Source organism: Hermetia illucens, chromosome 5 (assembly GCF_905115235.1).
Source record: "Hermetia illucens chromosome 5, iHerIll2.2.curated.20191125, whole genome shotgun sequence".
NCBI lineage: Eukaryota > Metazoa > Arthropoda > Insecta > Diptera > Stratiomyidae > Hermetia > Hermetia illucens.
Window position 1 is genome coordinate 99,584,789 of NC_051853.1, and position 18,386 is coordinate 99,603,174.

General features: G+C 41.5%; 1 protein-coding gene across 4 annotated transcripts in view; it reads right to left on the reverse strand.

Annotated features, from left to right (window-relative positions):
• Window positions 1–18,386, reverse strand: part of LOC119656762 — a 32,895-nt gene that overhangs the window by 11,245 nt on the left and 3,264 nt on the right. The window contains exon 1 of one of the 4 annotated variants that reach the window (XM_038063338.1): window positions 8,798–8,932. The exons of the other annotated variants lie outside the window; for them this stretch is intronic. The gene's annotated coding sequence lies outside the window, so the exon portion shown is untranslated. Of the gene's footprint in view, window positions 1–8,797; window positions 8,933–18,386 lie in introns of those variants that run through there. 4 annotated transcript variants of the gene reach the window in all.

Sequence of the window (18,386 nt, forward strand, 5' to 3'; positions counted from 1 at the left end):
AATGTAACTTACCGCATATGTGGGCGTTCGTAGTTCATATTTTTTCAACGAATTTCGGTTCAATCGGCATAGCCGTTTCTGAGAAAAGTGTCTGTGATATACAAACAGACAGACATTGAACCAATTTTAATAATGTTTTTTTTACAAACAAAAACTTAAAAAGGGCCAACTAGGAAAAACCGAAATTATTTTCTCAGATATTTTCCCATTGAATGGGAATCCAACTTATCTAAGCTACTAATCTATCTCGATTCTACCATATGTATACAACCAGAGGAAAGAATATAGTCGTAAAATACGAATTGAGAAATATGGGCAACCATGATCAAATGCATGATAATACGCTAATTTATTCTGACACCCGTAAAAATAAAAGTGCAAAAGTAAGAGTGGGACTGCCAATTCATTATTGGCGAAAAGCTGATATGCAGTTAAAGAGCGATAAGAAATTTATTAATATGATAACCGTTTACGCTACTGATATTACTCTATATATTCAACAGAACATAAAATAACTGATGTTTTCTGAGAAAATTATAAATGGCGACAGACAAATTGTTGCCGAGCGTGCTTCATAATGATGGCTATTAAGTGCGGAGAAGTAGGCAATGATTCGACATTTTAATTGAAATGGCTGACAACTAAATTGTTTTAATAAATTTATATGCACAAATCAATTTTAATTTAATTGAGAGTTCCAGTCGTTCATTTTTCTTATACTCGTACATATAATGGTGCCGCTTCAACCTAAACTAGGGTCGAAACGTGATTATTAAATAAATAAAATTATTTTTCAATTCAATATGTAGAATGTATTGCAAAATATCTTATAATATCACAATTCCGATACAAATGACCCATCCTTCGATTAGCACTTTCCATATAAATAAAGTTCATTTTTAAAAATGCATAAATGTTTCATTAAGGAGGTGGCCTAGAAACGCCATTTTTTTTTTTTGAGGTAGGGTGGGTGAATGCATTTACGCACACCGTGTTGAATTCACGGTTCGGTATGTCTTCAGACTACCAACTAAACACCTCCCCATCGTCAAAGAGCTAGCCTAAAACAGTTTCTCACATTACTTCGGGCTATTTCCCGAACTCTTCTGCCTTGCGTAGCCTACAAATTAGGGAATTCCTTTCACCAACGGTAGGGGAGAGGAGGAAGGGAACTGACAGTTCAAGGAACACCCTGCCATCCGGTTCCTCCACCGGTCGAGCTCTATCCCCTTAGCAACGAGAGGGGCTCAAACGTAATGGCCAACAGGGCTCCACCTGTCAGCACTCCTCAGCATCTCTTCGACAACGTTGTCTGGAAAGAGATAGCCTGTGTTTAAATAGAGCTGCTGACGAACCCCATCCCACTTTCCACAAGGATGGATGGGCGTCGTCCACAACTCCATTGTAAAACACACAATCGGGAGATCGCGCTTTTCCAATCTTGTGTAGGTAGGACTGAAAAGCTCCATCATCGTCAACAACGGCGCAACAATCAGTATCCGGTCTAGGCCCGCCTTAATAAGGAACTCCAGACATCCCGGTTTTGCGCCGAGGTCAACCAATTCGATATCCCTAAAAGCTGTCTGGCGTCCTGACCTACGCCATCGCCCCATCTCAGGCAGGGTCTGCCTCGTCTCGATCATAGATCTTGCCCTTATAAACTTTCGGGGCTGGATTACCCTCTTCCATACAGATTAAGTCAATCTCCCACCGTAACCTATCAAGCCGGATTTTATTCACAACCTGACGGTCATGGTATCATCCATAGATTTTGTCGTTATGAAAGCTACGGAAACGTCCATCCTCATGTAGGGGGCCAAAAATTCTTGAGAGGATTCCTCTCTTGAACCCGCCCAAAAGTGCGCATTTTTTCTTGCTAAGAACCCAAGTCTCCGAGGAAAACATGAGGATTGACAAGATAATAGTCTCGTCCAGTAAGAGCTTTGACCCTATGGTGAGACGTTTCGAGCGGAACAGTTTTTGTAAGCTGAAATAGGCTGTGTTGGCTAACAACAACCGTGCGCGGATTTCATCATCGTAGCTGTTATCGGTTGTGATTTTCGACCCTAGATAGGACAAATTATCATCGGTCTCAAAGTTGTAGTCTCCTATCTTTATTCTTCTCGTTTGATCACTGCGGTTTGACGTTGTTGGTTAGTTGGTTTTTGGTGCTGACGTTACCACCATATCTTTTGTCGTGCCTTCATTCAAGTGCAGATCAACATTTCGCCCCGCCTGCGCGATCCGAATGATGGCACTTTGTACGTTTCGGGTCGTTCTTCCCATGATGTCGATATCGTCTGCATTGGCCAGTAGTTGGGTGGACTTAAAGAGGATCGTACCTCTTGCATTTACCTCTGCATTACGGATCACTTTCCCCAGGGCCAGGTTAAAGAGGACGCATGATAGGGCATCCCCTTGTCGTAGACCGTTGTTGCTGTCGAATGGTCTTCAGAATGATCCTGCTGCTTTCATCTGGCATCGCACATTGGGCGGAGTCAGTCTAGTCAGTGTTATCAATTCCATCCGGATACCGAATTTTTTCATGGCCGTGTACAGTTTTACCCTGGCTATGCTTTCATAGGCGGTTTTAAAGTCGATGAATAGATGGTGCAACTGATGTCCATGTTCCAACAGTTTTTCCGTCGTTTGCCGAAAAGACAAAATCTGATCTGTTGCTGATTTGCCTGGAGTAAAGTCGCTTTACTATGAGTCAATGATGTTCTCAGCATATGGGGCTATCCGGCCTGGCAAGATAGCGGAGAATATCTTACAGATGATACTCAGTAACGTGATACCTCTATTGCTGTACTGCGTGATATCTCCATTTTTATGTCTGAGACAAATAATGCCTCCTTGCCAATCACCAGGCATTGATTTGTTGTCCCATACTTTTAGCATCAGTAGATGAACCGCTTGGTGTAATTGGTCGTCTCCATATTTAACAAATTCGGCTATAATTCCATCGGCTCCTTGCGACTTATGATTAAGCCAATGAATTGCACGGACTGTTTCTTCTATGCTTGGTGGTGGCAGCATTTGTCCGTCGTCTTCAGTTGGCGGGACCTCCGACTCGTCGATATTTTGGTTGTTGAGCAGTTCATCAAAATACTCAACCCATCGCTCCAATACACCCATTCTGCCGGAAATCAGATTTCCCTCTTTATCTTGGCAAGATGAACATCGAGTTGTGTAAGGCTTCATTTTGCTGACTTGTTGGTAACACTTCCGTGCCTGGTGCGGTTGCTCCCTGTACTTTTCGAGTTCACAGACTTGTTGGTTCTCCCAGGCTTAATTTTCCCGTTTGTGAAGTTAATTTTTCGCTCGCCGGAGTTCGTGATAAGTCCCCGCGCGTGCCCGCGTCCTTTGAGAATGCAACATTACTCGATATGCGGCATTGTTCACTTGTTGATGCTTCATCTCCAGGATCTCTGTTGACTGTCATTATTGCGGCATCCATTTCCCTCTTATAAGTGTTGCGGAGGGCTGTGTTGTGGATGGCTTCAGTGTTAACTTTCACCTGATTGCCTAAAGGGATTCCGGGCGATTTTGTTATTCGGGCTCGGAACCCTATGCCAACGAGATAGTGATCCGGATCTATATTGGCCCCCTATATGTTCTGACATTCATAAAGGCTGATAGGTGGCGGGGTTCGATCAACACATGGCCAATTTCATTGGATGTAGCCCCGTCTGGAGAGGCCCACGTTTGTTTGTGGACCGCTTTCATGTAACACTGGTAATTGAATATCCGCAGTCCATTATTATTTGTGTAAGCTATGGGAGCCAACGTATCGCCTGCATACAGGCTCCGTCCCTACTTGTCTGTTAAAATCCCCAAGTATGATTTTGATATCATATCTGGGACAGGCTTCGAGAGATCGTTCTACTGCCTCGTAGAAGGTATCCTTCTTCGACTCTGCAGTCTCCTCAATAGGGGCGTGAACGTTAATGTGGCTTATATTTATAAATTTGCCTCTCAAGTGCAGAGTGCATAGCCGTTCGGTTATGTTTTCAAAGCCGATAACAACAGGTTTCATTTTTTGGCCGACTAAGAAACGTACTCTGAGCACATGGTTTACTGGATGACCACTATAATATATGGTGTAGCGACTCTTCTCCAGGATACCGGTCCCTGTCCAACGCATCTCCTGTAACACTGTTATATCAGCCCTAAATTGGGACAGGGTACCGGTTAGCTGCTCAGCAGCTTCATCTCTGTATAGGGAGCGCACGTTCCATGAGAGAATACGCAAATCGTTATTCCCTTGTCGTTGCCGGGTTCGTCGTTGTGTTATTCGTCCAGTCCGAGGCTCCTGTTGTGGCTTCGTAACTTCGGTTTTCCTTGTAGGGTTGTCAGCTCTACCGCACCCCCAACCTGGAGGACCAGTTGGAACAATTTGTCCCGTTTTTAGGCGCAGGAGATCCGCCTTCATCCTTCTCTGTCTACAGCTTTTCGTTAAGAAAGAGCTCCCAGCTGTCATCACGAGGAGGTGGAGTTAAGGTTTGGTAGTAGAGCTGTTGGTGTTGGTTCAGCAGGGCATTTCCCAGGTTTTATGCTTCATCCCGGGTACCAATCCACATTTCGTCTTGGGACCTATATTACCTTTTGACCACCTCCATGCCCACTTAAAAATTGGGTAAGGAAATAAGCAGTCTAAACATGCTTTCTATTCAGCCACGCACCTAAGTTGCCGATGGGATGCGCAGTCCATCTGCCTCTGGTTTCATTTTGCCATTTTTCGTCTAGAGTGCGTTGCCGATTTTGACGAGCAACAACCTCTCTTGGCTCATCTCCCTTGCGCTTGTAGATGGCTTCACGCTTCTTAGCAAGAACGGTAACGGGGATCACTCCACGATCACCATCACGGCCGGTTCAAAGACAGTGCGGTACGCAGACGCCACCCGAAAAGCTCCCCGTTTCGGTACCTGCCCGAAACGTTTACGATATACCTCCTTGCCGAGAGCGTCAGCCCATACCTCTGCGCCGTAGACTGCGTCGAACGCATCAGGAAACGTCGCCTGCAAGACGTATGATCCCCAACGTTTCCCATTAGTCTACTTAACACCGAAATTCCAGCTGCAGCCTTGTTCGCTGCTACTTTGATTTGCTCAAAAAAGCTCATCTTTGAGTCAACAGTCAGCCCGAGGTACTTCACCGCTGGTTTTGACTCGATTATTGACTCGCCGAACGATATGAGATGCAGGGTCGGAATTCTCTTTTTAGTCAGGATGACTACTTCGGTTTTTTCCAGTGCAGTGAAACCATGAGTAGTCATCCATCCGCTTATATGTCGCATCAATATGCCAAGTGTGCTTTGCGCCTGTTCGACAGTCCTTCCAGCAATAAGCGCCGCGACATCATCTGCAAAGCCAACGAGGTGCAACTCTTCTGGCATGTTGAGTTTAAGTAGACTATCATAAGTAGCATTCCAGAGGTCCGGCCCTAGGATGGATCTCTGTGCTACCCCTGACTTGGCCCCCATCCTCCTCTGACCGTCTAGTGTTTCATAGATCAGGGGCGGTTCCTCCGATAGTCCCTCAATATCCGTAAAAGATGAGAAGCACCACCCGTCCAGTTCGGTGGCTATGTACCTCCGCTCGTCGTAAATTCCGGGTTAGATTTCAAATCGCTTATGTGAATAGTAGTGAATCATACGGTGCGGGCCATTGAACAATGTTGATGTTTTAGGAAGCTTCGCGCCCCGTTAATGATATTGTCGCCGACTCAAAAGCTCCTTATCGGTAATATTTTACTTGTCAGACGGTGCAAGAGTGGCATTTTTGTAATTGACCAAGGCCAAGGATCGCAAATACAAAGGGCCACTTTATGGAATTTCGTGCGACGATGTGGTGCTAGTGTGGACACGGTTTTTATTCGTTCATTTTTATGGTTTTGTGTAAAATAAAACCTCATTAAAATTGGTTTACTCTGTGTCTCTTTGTCTGTCGCAAGCATTCTTCTCGAAAACAGTTTCACCTATCCGCACCAAATTTGATGGCAATGTGGAAACTGTGAATGCAGACACACAGTAATAAGTTATATCGTTCTATGTGGGATTGAAGTGGGTGTAAATTTTTTATTCGCCAGATATAGTCATGTGAGGTATCGAATGAAAAGTCTCGATTAGTACTTTTCAAAAGTGGCCTCAATTTTAACATTTGATTCACAAGGGGAACAGTGGGGCTGGAAAATGTAATTTCTTTCACGGCATCATTCTCAGAACCCACCCAACTGGAGAATCTGACCATAATCACGAAGCTGCCACTTCGTAGCGCCTAGGTTCCGAAATACTTTCATATTCAAATAAAGTTAGAAATGGCATACCACTATATTTTTATAGTAATTGACTGCAGAACAACCTTTAAGTTCATCCAAGAATAATCTGCAGTAATATAGGGTGTCATACGCATTTTTCTCAAAAGGTGACAATTTTGAATGTCCAGCGGTGAGTTACATAAATCTAGGTTGAATTTAACGGGGGTCCCCATACAAGCAAAAAGGGGTATAAACTTTTTTTTCATCGAATATAGTCATGTCGGGTATCAAATGTCGGTTAGCACATTGCGAAGCAGATATTCGTTTCAACATTGATTTCAAACGGGAGGAGTACGGGGGTCCTACAGGATCACTTATTTTAAGGATCCGCGCTCAGAAACTATCCAACCGAGAAATCGCAAAGAAACATGATGATGGCTCTGTACGTTCTCTAGGCTGAGAAACACCCAGCATACCGATATCTGATCAAAACAAATTAATAATATTAATGTATTTTTAAAATTTACTGCGAAACCCTCCTAAATTCATCCGAGACCTGCAAAATTTTGTACTAAGATAGATTTTAATAGGAAGCATCATACTGGAAATCATGTTATTATCAACAAAGTTATAATAGATCAAAGTTACCCTTTCGCAGGAAATTACTACTCCCACGGGATAGATAGATATTTCCACGTCTAATCGGATATCGAGTATAAGTGGAACCATCGTGTTGCCAAATATTCTTACATGAACAAAACCTTTCATAGTTGAAGCGTCGAACTTCCAGTTTTCGGTTTGTTTTGTTTTGAGTTTTCAGTTTTATTTTTTTTGTGAATTTTTAGGAACCGGTGCATTCCTACGCATCAGTTGAAAGGACAGATGAATTTTTATATAATGGCATGTGAAGAAGCGAAGGGCTTAAAAGACCCCCCCCCCCACACATTCCCGCACGTTGAGGATAGAGGCTCGCAAACACGTTGTGATGGAGTCTTCGATGGAGCTTCAATATTTGTGGGCAAAGCCTTCAATTTCGAAAGCCTGAGGTTTCCAAGCTAAGGAAGAAACTCCAAGGGCCGCGCTTCATTGCATATCTGTAGCAGGAGAAACTGCGATTGTGGATGTGGATCATCTCTCTCGATCGCGGTACTTGGATCATGGAAGTTTTACGGCTCAACCTTTTTTTAATTTATAGGTTCAGCTCGTATATTTATCTTTTAGTAGGTCCACGCGAATTCAAATGTGTGCACTCCTCTATTCAATGAGATTCCAAAACTGGAGCCAGCTTTGGAAGGTACTAATTGAGGCCTTTCATTGGATGTCCCGCATTAGAACATTAATTGTAAAAAGAATTTGCACTACTCTTTTCCATGTATACCCCCCCCCCCCTTAAACTCAATGTAGGAAAAAACCACTTCGTGCATGCCTGAGGTTCATAGTTTCCGCCTCCTCACCAAATTTCGTAAAAAAGACAAACACTAAACCGATTTTAATAAGGTTTTATTTAACACAGTGTGCAGAACGTATCGGCGGAGGTTGGCATCCACAGCTTACTCACTCGTAAGTGTGACTCCTCAACAGACACAAGAAGATAGAGACCACAGCAATGAATACAAAAATTTGCGATCAGGTTTAATTATCGGGAAAGGTCCCTGCAGATGAAGAACATTGTGAAGTGTGGATTTCATTTTAAATCTAATCTTCGGAACCTGGCTGGATGATTATGAATATCATCTTAATTTATTCTTCAGTTTTGGTCTTTCTCCTAAACGAAAAGCAGTAACACAAATACATATGATCCCCTCAGTAGTTTTCAATGATAATAATAATAATAATAATAATCGTTGGCACAACAATCCATATTGGATCAGGGCCTTGAAGTGTGTTAGAGCACTTCATTCAAGACCGTAACGGTACACTACAGAACACTGTAGGAGGCAATGTGGTCAGCATTACGCTCGCCCGAGATTATTACCCTGATTTGACTCAGGTACTCATTCACAGCTGAGTCGACTGGTATCCGACGTCAAATCACGATACAAATCCCACTGCCGCCAGCGAGATTTGAACTGCGACCTTCCGTACGACAGCCTTGTGCTCTAACCACTCAGCTATCCGGACAATGATAAGTAAATCTTTTATAATTAATCTGTAAAAAGTAGGTGAAATTCGCACAAGACACCATCAGATGTAAAAGGTACTCAAAGTTAAGATTTATGTTTCCAGTTTAGTAGTAAATATGTACTTGTATGTATATACTTGGCTATGATATTTAAAAGAAAAAAAGTTTGTCAATGAACCCTGAATTAGAAACACTTAGAATTCATATGGAGCATGCAACGTTGCATGCATCGGCACAAAAGTTGCCTCTAAATTATAATCACTATCACATTTATCGACACTTCTTTTGTAAATTTGAGATCTGACTTTGGGCCTCTCGTTTGACCAAAATACTGTCTACTTATGGCATTTGCGACAGTAAGATAACACCAATGAATTATGAGCTGCAACAAGTATTTCGAAAACTACTAAAACTCACAATTAGTCTCCGATATCTTTGAGAACGTTGAGACCCAAATAATAACTACTGAAATGAAAAGCGCGAGTGACCACTATCAGAACAGCACTCCTGTATATATATATATGTACAATCCCTAACAAGTTCAAACTTTGAATGAAACCTGTCCTGCTATACCATCTGAAACTGTTGAAGCGTAATTGCAAAGCACAGATGACTTGCAAAGTGATATAAACTGTTTAGTAATGATAATTTTTTTGCTGCTCACATGAGCCGAGATGAGTTTAGCAAAATCTAAATTCTTGGTTACGTAGGGCTCATACGCACTTGCGATTAACCGCGTAAGCGGTTAGACGCGCGGTCAGAAGCTTTTTGATGTTCATATGTAACCGCGCATACTTGGACGCACTACATCACAACAAAATTTCAAACGCGACGGTTGAATGTAGAGTTCCAGCCAGATCTGCATTAGCCGCCAACTCTACTGTACGCACTAAGCGTTTGTAAGATGCGGTTAAACCGCCAGTTATAGCGTACAGGATTTATACATAGTTGAAACACTTGCGAAGTTTTGTATCTTGTCGTTTGGATTCAGATAATTTCTGTAGTAATTCATTGATTAACGTAACACTCATTCTTACATAATCGGAAAATTTATTCTCGTATTCTTGAAAACAAACTGTAAATTGACCAATATTTCCCCCTTTCCTTTCGTCCTTTTAAACGGTAGTATAAATAGATAGCACCAACTAACTCAACGGGCCATTTCATTTGTGAGCTGAACGTCCCCCTTTTGGTAGCCAAATCGCCCTATTTATACGGTTGGTCAATCACTAATCAATTTAGCTGCGTCTCGCGACTTGCTGCTGCACCCAATACTTAACAAGTCGGGAAACCGGAAGCTAGACGCTTCAGGTATGAAAGGTTTCATGTATTTCTTTTATAAAGAGATTTGATTGTGCATTTGTCCCATTAGTATGTAGCACGTAAAAATGCATATATTGTGTGAAAATATCCACTTTCAATTGATACTGACATTCATAGTCTTGAATTTGCAGAGGAGCGACAGTTTTGACCTAGTATAACTTTGTTAGTAATGGTTTCACCAAACTTGGCAGAAGCATGGTCCATACCGTAGCTTATATTTTGTGATTCTAGGGTGAACCTAAGGGGGGTTTTCCTGTCAATTACTAAAAAAAAAATAGTAATGTACTATTATTAACTTTACTTGTATAGGTATCGCTATGAAGCGTATTTCGGAGCCTAGGCATAGGCATAGTGGCAGCCCCGCGATTTTTTTCAGATTTTTCGGTTGGGTAGTTCCTGAGAATGGGTTCGTTAAAGAAATGATCACTTTAAACTCCCCGCACTCCCCACCTTTTCAACAAATGTTAAAACTAAGACCGGCTTCAAAAAGTACTAATCGAGACCTTTTATTTGATACCCCACATGACTATATTTGATGAAAAAAAAATTTACACCCCGCTTTTGCATGTATGGGGACCCCCCCTTAAATTCGACGTAAAAGGATGTAACTCACTATATGCGTGAGCGTTCACAATACCCACCTTTGTACCAAATTTGGTGCCAATCGCTACAACTGTCTCCGAGAAAAATGCGTGTGACGGACAGACAGACAGACAGACAGACAGACAGACAGACAGACAGTAAACCGATTTTAATAAGGGTTTGTGTTTACACAAAACCTTAAAAAGTGGAGTTTTTTAATTGTATCAAAGAAAAGTTTGAATTTTTAACTCTACGCCGGGAAGAAGAGCGGATGAGGAGGATCTGAAGAAGAAAAAAGAAAGTCACCCTTTCCTAATTCCCTCGAAAATTTGTAGTGGTCTACCACCCTCAAAAAGTCATGGTACCTCAAGGTGGGGCTATTTTTATGTCAAAACGTTTCGGTTTAACTTTGAATCTCAGCCCCGCAAAGATAAAGGAGGCAGTGAAAGAAAAAGCGGGATATCCCCTCTCTAAGCATCCGTTGAAAAATCGTGGCGGTCTGCTCCCCTTGGAAACTGTGGCGTCCAAAATAGGAAGACAGAGTCTGATATAATAATAAAACACAAATAAAACAACCTGTTCCAGTAAGCACTTTTGATATGCTGATGATATATGATGATGATTGTCCATTTCATTTGTGAATCCGTATTACTCGGTTGGACAAACGCTAGTCATTCAACCACGTCACGTAGGTAGTGGCGATACCCAACCGCGTCTGGCAGTTCGCCGCGGCGGTCAACCGCCAAGACGTTTAATCGCATGTGCGTATGAACCCTTACTGTCAAAGAAGCTTTTTATTTATTAAGCCAAATACGATTATAGGATGATAAATACACATGAAGTTTAAAAGATCTGTTTGTTTTTTAAGGTATATTCTATATATATGTTTCTGTTATAGTAGTATAAGCACATGAATAGTTGACGCAATACTTAAAGATAATGACCGCAGTTATCTACATACATATATAGGTACCTTTTGCAATAAAACTAATTCGCAGTTCTGTTTGAGAGATTTTAACAATAAATGTTCAGTGTGCTCAGCATTTTCCTTATTAATGACACATATAAATAAATAGTATAGAAGTTGGTTTATTAGGCACCCTTTTTAACAAGTTATATATTTTACTTTATTACTATTATTATTAAGTACTGGCTTATGGAGAAACAGAGCATTATTGGGAAAACTGACACCAGTTTTTACTATGTCTTCCGATTCTCGGGTCCACATACATCTATTTGGTGCAAGATAAGAATTATCCTGAAACGTAGAGAAAGCTTGTAAGTGAGGCGAGACATATGAGAGTTTTCCACACAGATGGCTCAAAAGCAGAACAGCGTTTTGGAGCAGGAACCTACCTCTCAAGTAAAACCGAGAAATGAGGTTTTCTCTTGAGCTAATTTGCAGCGGTTTTTTTAGGGACATGTAATCCTAACGACGGCAGCTTGAGTCATTCAAGAGTATTTGAAGGGCATTGCATTGTGCATCGTAATCTGCGGCGATATGCAGGCTACCCTGATATCATTGACTAGTCCTTTAATCATCTAGAAAATCATTCCGAAATATAGAAACCTATTGAACTTAATTTCTAGGTACAATACAGTCGCAGTCTGTTTACAATGATGGAGAGGGAAATGAAATCTTGAATGCCTTAGGAAAAGAGAGTTCAACTCTGGTCCTGATTCACTCCTTTACGGATATAATGCGTCAACTGCACCTACGCGTCATCGCTCACAGTTACCTGAAAAGCGCTTCAGCTCCCCCCTCTACTCCCCGAGGCGCCGGCATTCTCCCTCCATTCTTCTGGGCCAAGTATCCTTGCGACAGCTCACTCATCGGAATCCTTACTGTGTAACCTATCTATTGCCACTTCAGCCTTCCAATCGGGGTGACAGCATTGTGCGCCGCCCAAATTCTCCGTTTGCAATAGTATCAGGTCAGCGTACTTGGATGATACAACGATGGCTTGGAGCCTTTGAGTAATAGTGGCGATCACTTCCCATGTGCTGTTCCCATATAATAATAATCGTTGGTGCAACAATCCATATTGGATCAGGGCCTTCAAGTGTGTTAGAGCACGTCATTCAAGACCGTAACACTACAGAATAGCCTGTAGGAGGCAATGTGGTCAGCATTGCGCTCGTCCGAGATTATTACCCTAATTTGACTCAGGTACTCATTCACAGCTGAATCGACTGGTATCAGACGTCAAATCACGATGCAAATTCCACTGCTACCAGTGAGATTTGAACCGCGACCTTCCACATGACAGCCTAGTGCTCTAACCACTGAGCTATCCGGACCATATAGCAACAGAAAAAAGACCTCATCACAGAACAATCTCGACTTGATCCAGGTGTAGAGATAACATTTCCAAATTTTTGACAAGGTAACGCATCTGGCGCTGATGCGTTGGGCAACAACCAGTTCAGTGCCTCTATTAAGACAAACCACGCTGTCTTGATATACAAATTGTTTTAACTTTGTCTATTAATGCATAGGGAGAGTGCAATGACTTATCAGAATGAGAACCTTGGTTTTGTTGGTGTTTATCTTCAGTCCGACTATACTTACCTCTCTTTCCAAATTCAGAGCAATTTGGCCAAGGTCCATGGGTCGGTGAGGAGTAAACAGATGTTATGGTATCAGCGTTGTCGAGGTGTTTGAGGAAAGATATTTTCTTCCGTTGAAGCGTTTCAGCTCCCTCGACCAAAGCGGCACGAAAAACGTCACTGATAACAAGAAGGAATAATTTCGGTGGCTTTGGCGCTCGAAATTCTCAGACCTTCTACGTCCGACATTTGGCACCATCATTGGTCGTCCTGATAATATCTATGTGGAGCACGATAGATCATTCCCTGTTCACGCTGTCGAAAGCACGCTCGAAATCGTTAATGAGCAAGTGGAATGAAGTGACATGATACATAGAATAACATGACACAGAATACTGTATACAATAATGCACGACACATATTACAACAAAACATGACAAGCAGTCTGGTTAATGTATAAAATAATGCACAATGTAGATTACAACAAACGACAAACAATTTGTTATGAAAACATAAAGAACTCAACAGTCTCCCGCATACGCTATCAGCATACGACTCTGCAAATACTATTGTCTAGTAAAAACGAACAATGTCATGTGCACTTGAAAAAGATGTTGAGTGAAGTTTAGGTAATAAGAACAAACTTCAACAAGGTAAGAAATTAGCTCAGTAATTACTTCAGAAATGTATTTAAGCAAGAGCACCTAAGTCACGGCACGTATTATTGCCGCTCAAAACTGGACGATAGCTCCTTAGCTTCTTCGGGAATATCCTGACCAATTTAGGACAAGGCGGTTCCACTTCTGCTGCATCGGTATTCGAGCTGCAGCTATTCTAGCTACTCGTCCTTGAAGTAGACTCCTTCGCAGCCCGAGGGTACTGCTCACACCTGAACTCCTCACACTCGAGATGTTTTGAATGGGTTCCGGGACTGCTTTAGCTATTATCTTCACGAAGGCAGGGTGCACGTAGATAGTCGTACCAGCGACCAGCGCAATAGAAAATTCCCTTTTGGAGACAAATATCCAATTCGGATTGCTCGCACGGTGTCGGTCAGTTGAAACCAAACTGACCTTATGGCAGGCGTTGTGATCAAACAATTTGGCCTCAATGCCGAGGCGATGGAAGTTTCAAAAATCCACAAACTTAACACCATTATTGTTACGGTCACCAAGACCGTGTTTCCTTATCACATCTCCGAGCAAGGTGTTGTCAGAGCCCACCTTGGTATTCAAATCACCCATCTCCATCACAATGTCATCTCTAAGAAGCATCCCCTGAACTGTGTGTAGTTGCTAGTAGAAAGCATACTTCTCCACTATATCGAAAATCTCCGTACTACTGTACAATTCTGATGCTCTTTATACTGGACCGGAATCTTTCAGTTCCATTAGTGTGGCAAGAGCGAGAGGAGTACTCTCAGGAGCGCTACAATCTTAATTCACTTAGGTACGGAAAGTACAGCTTAAAATATATTCTCGTGTTTCCTCAGTTCTTGAAAACAAACTGTAAATTGACCAGATTCGAGACGTGCTGATGAATTCAATATTTCTTCCTTTCCTTTCATCATTTTAAACGGCAGTATAAATAGATAGCACCAGCTAACTCAACGGATCCATTTCATTTGTGAACAGAATGTCCACCTTTTGGTAGCCCAATCGCTACCGTTGTCGAGGAGAGCGCGTACACTCCAGAAACCAATGATAATTGGTTTTCGATAGCCAAAGGTCTTACGCATGAGGTTGTCCTATCTGGAGCGTTGTTGCCATTTCGGTAGCAATATGTGCAGGTTGCTAGCCCACAAATTTTTATCCTTTTTAGTCGCCTTTTGTGACAAGGAGAGAAAACTTTGAGTGTGTTCTTAAGCACCAACTCACAGGGCAGCATTTTTGTGGGCCACAATTTACTTGTTGGGCGCAAGTTTAGAATAGAAATTTTATAAGATGATACGTGCCCTTCCTGTAATGAGGAAATGGAATTCACGGAGCAGTTGCTGTGTGCATGCCCCGAATATGGACCATTAGACATTAGATCTTTGGTACTGGTATGCTCCAGCTGCAGCGGATAGCATGACATTCATTAATGGAAATGCTGTGATACATAATTGTATCTGCGAAATTTCTTTACACGAGGGAGTAGATTTTTTTAGAGGGCTACTACGGTCTGAGAAGTCGGAGGCTATGCTCTTCTCCTACACGTAGGTACAAGTGATCACATTGATTAATATTGTAATTCAACCTGAAGAAAACAGTTGCAAGTAAGCTCGGCGCTTCAGGTGTGGAAAGTTCTGTTAATTATTTTTGGAGGAATACTTCGGCACACTATGGTTTCCTTTGTATATAGCTCACAGTGTATATGCTTTGGACACGTGTGACTATTCACTCCGATATGTTACTGACATTTTATGCCTTAGAGTCATCTGAAAGAATGAAAAATTTCGACTTATCATACGTAGATGGTAGGATTTCCACCAAACTTTCTAGGGTAATGTTTCACCCAGAGGAGGCCGATGAAAAGAAGGCTAAACACAACAGGAGCAATTCAAGCATCTGGAGAGCACGGAATAGCATTGCGCGTCCGTGCAGTAGGGATGTGGTAGCTAACTAGCCCGTGGTACTCGTGATTCATATATTGGTATTTCGATGTATCGTTGGCGCCTAGATGTTTTCTTGTGTATTTCCCCATCCCGTGTGACAAGGCATAAACAGCTGTGCAATGCTACATTCCGGCAGTCATATGATAGCAACCATGTGGCCGCACATTAATGCACTTTATAACATACATGGCACTAACACCGGAAGCAATGTGCGGAATTTTTTTGTGCATTTACCGTAGATGGTCGAACATGCGCAATGATTTTTTCCACCATACAATTTCAAATAATGTACCATGCAATAATGTGGAAGGCAAAAAGGCCTCCCACCGGAAAAGAGAAAATACAACAAAGTAGTAAAAATTATGAAAACAGCGGCATATTTTTAACGAATACAAGGATGGTGAGACCCAAAAAGGATCCGTCTAAGTAAGTCAAAGGCAACTGTTCAAACAATTCACTCAACCGGAGGCTAGACGCTTCAGGTATAAAAGATTTCGTGTATCCCTGCGTGAGGAACGATGAATGAATGACAGTTCCGTGAGTACATAGTTAAAAATTCAACTGGCCTCTATTTGCTAAAGAATTATCTGCAGAAATGCTTTGATCTAGAAAGCAGTGGTTTTATAATAGTTAACCCCAACACGCTTTACACTAGGAATATTATTAACAAATCTGAAAGTCGGAATGCCGAAAGCCGGACGGTTTGGGTATAAGGGTTTTGTGTTCATCTAATGTGAGAAAGTTCCCCCTTACGTTTTCCCATTCGTACATACTCCCAATTGAAAATATTCTTTGATATACATATGTATTTGAAAATTCCAACTCCACCTAGTGTGAACTCATATTAAAGTTCATTTTGTATGATGATGACGTCATACACGTCTTAGAGTGCGGTAAATGCACTTAAAATACACAATTTTCACCTTCTATGACTTTGTTAATAATTGTTGAACTTTTGTGAAGCTTTCCACTGTGCACCATTTTATTTTGTGATTTTATTTCAGATTTTTCGGTTGAATAGGTCCTGAAAACTTTTGGTACAGATATTTTGAGATTTTTGGGACAGATATTTTGACCTCTCGCTCCCCTGTGTTTTAGCCAGTATCGAAAAGTAGTAATTGAGCCCTTTTCTTTGATACCCCACACGACTACATTCTGTCCCTTAGCTAGCCTTGACCTTCGCCAGGGTCACGAAGAGAAATGCGCAGGCCATCGTATCATGGCTTGAGGTAATTTATTGGTGTATTTATATTCAGTCTTCGAACCCTGGAAAAAATTCCAGGCCCTGTTCCCTCTCTCATCAGGTCTGAACGTCGTCCATTTGCTACCAAATAACTGACGATGTAACATGTTATAGTGGTTCCGAATGGGTGGTAGGTAGGCAATTTTTAGCAGCGAAAAGCTAGCACACTGACATCATTTGAACTCTGATGAGTGGATCCTTTTCCTGAAGAAATTTCAGGAAGGCAATGAGAACGAATTTCAACTCCACCTCCTAATGCATAGTATGTAAGTATGAGTCGTATGTTTGCAATGTCTTCACTAGTTTGTCGTGGTGAGTAGTTCGCAATAAGCTAGCCGTGTTTTTCGAGTTTTTCTATCCACAGTCTTCCCGTAATTTTTAAGATCCAAAAAAATGTCCACTATATCTAATTGTTCTTTCAAACTTATGTTTAAGAATTGGATTAGTGGTGGACTATTGGGCATTTCATTCAACTGCTCCAGTCTGAGCAAATAAGCTGGTAGAAAGTAACATCTTCACTGGTTTGAAAATATATCATCTTTGAGGATACAGGATTTGAGGATAATAGCGCAAGTGAAATACAGGGAGCTTTCTTGTATGCCTTTTAATCAGATTCCTAATATACATACTGAATGTTTCTATTTTGGCTTATCGAATCTAAATAAAATGCACAATTTATGACTCAATAACTCAACCCGAGACTAGAGCACGTGAATATAAATCACGAAGAGACATGACTCAATCGCAAGACTCGATTTTAGAGGCCGCGATTTATTTACCAACAAAACTCGAGTGACCAGCGACCTTTAAGCAAAACACATTGTACAGTATAGAATTACCTAAAAAAGTCAGGAAACCGGAAACTGGACGCTTCAGGTATGAAACGTTTTGTGTCTTTCTTTTATAAATACATTTGAATGTGAATTTGCCCCATTAGTACGTAACACGTAATATAGGCATATATTATGTGAAAATATCCACTTTCGGTTGATATGGACATTCAAAACCTTGAATTTGCAAAGAAGTGGCAATTTTGACCTATTATAACTTTGTTACCAATAGTACGATTTCCACCAAACTTGGTAGGATCAAGCCCTATATTGTAGCCCACATTGCTACATTTCGTGGTGCTAGGATGAACTTAAGGGGGGTTCTGCAGCGAATTACTGAAAATTATATTAATATACTATTATCAACTTTATTTGAAGGGATATCGATATGGAAGGTATTTCGGAGCCTAGCCACCATACAGTGGTAGCCTCTTGATTTTTTTCAGATTCTTCGGTTGAGTAGTTTCTGAGAATAGCCCCGTTAAATAAATGATGCATTTCGACCCCCCAAACTCCCCGCCTTGTTGGAAAGGCGGTGTCAAAACTAAGACCAGATTCGGAAAGTTGTAACCGAGACTTTTCATTTGATATTGCGCATGACTATATTTGGTGAAAAAAAAATACACCCTCCTTTCGCATGTATGGGGCGATTGTTTGAAGGCGATTACTTTTGAAAGGTTCAAAATATGCCAAAGTAAAAGAAAACTATATCACTTTTATCAAAATAAAATCTTTTTTACCTGATTCATCAGGATTCATCACAATCGAGAGCGTAAACACTAATACTAGAGACAATGTTGACTTCGCAATAGTTGCTAAGTTAGGAGCATCGAAAACTGATACCTGCCTTTTCCACCTTGTATTAATCCTCGAGCTCATTGT